Genomic DNA, 958 nt, shown 5'->3' on the forward strand with positions numbered 1-958 from the left:
AATCAAAGGAATAGTCAAAAATTGTCTTATTTTTTTCAATTAAATTATTTTATCAAAAGTCTGGACTTTGAAAAACTATTTGATTTAACCCTTTAGTGAATGGGTAGGGGTCACAAAGGGGGGGGCAGCATCTGGGTGCATCCTTAATTAAAGGGGTACCCCAATGCAAATAAGCCTCCTTGCCCGCAGACCCCCACAACCACCGGGTCAGGGTTGTGGGGAAGAGGTCCTTGCCGAGGGCACATGGCCTGGTAAGGCGCCATGGAGGGGGGGGGGGGGGGCGCTCGATCGTCGTCGTCCCCTTTCCTGCCCTGCCAGTGCTCGGATTACAAAGGTCTGGTAGGAATGTTGGGGGGACCCCACGTTTTTCTCTCCCCATTTTTTGGGGCTGGGGTTCCCCCTTAAAATTCCTACCAGACCTAAAGGGCCTGGTATTGATTTTTGGGGGAAACCCCACGCACTTTTTTTTTTGTTGTAACTTGGGGGTGTCCCTCCTAACAGTCCTACCAGACTGGTATGAATCTGGGGTGGGGGGACATCACGTTTTTTTTTCCCCCTCTTCCGCAGACTTAACGAATTTTGTCCGAATCCGAAACTAATTTCGGACCCGAATACCGCAAAATCCAAATCGAAGCGAAACTATTTTTTTGCCCGTGCACATGTCTACTTAATTCCCAAGCCATGCCTGTGGTTTGGTTCTATTGTATATTCTTTAAAAATGTAGCTTCAGTTTCGATCTTCTACGCTTCATTCTAGCACTGCACCTGATACAAATAGGTTGTTTTCTAGGACTTCCCAGAACACTGTTGTGAATCTGGGTTCAGAAGTGGTTTCTTCATCTCCATAAGGCTTATGTCTCCTCTCAGCATTCAGAGGTTCTGGGTGGTATATGGATGGGACCACTCGGTTGAGTCATCAAGTTATTATGGAATGGCCAGGCTAATATGGTCGGAAATGG

General features: G+C 47.1%; 1 protein-coding gene across 1 annotated transcript in view; it reads right to left on the bottom strand.

Moving 5' to 3' along the window:
* The window catches only part of LOC108798170, a 193,101-nt gene that overhangs the window by 162,419 nt on the left and 29,724 nt on the right, over positions 1–958 (bottom strand).

This window comes from Nanorana parkeri, unplaced genomic scaffold (genome assembly GCF_000935625.1).
Source record: "Nanorana parkeri isolate BGI_ZX_2015 unplaced genomic scaffold, ASM93562v1 scaffold1424, whole genome shotgun sequence".
NCBI classification, from domain to species: Eukaryota; Metazoa; Chordata; class Amphibia; order Anura; family Dicroglossidae; genus Nanorana; species Nanorana parkeri.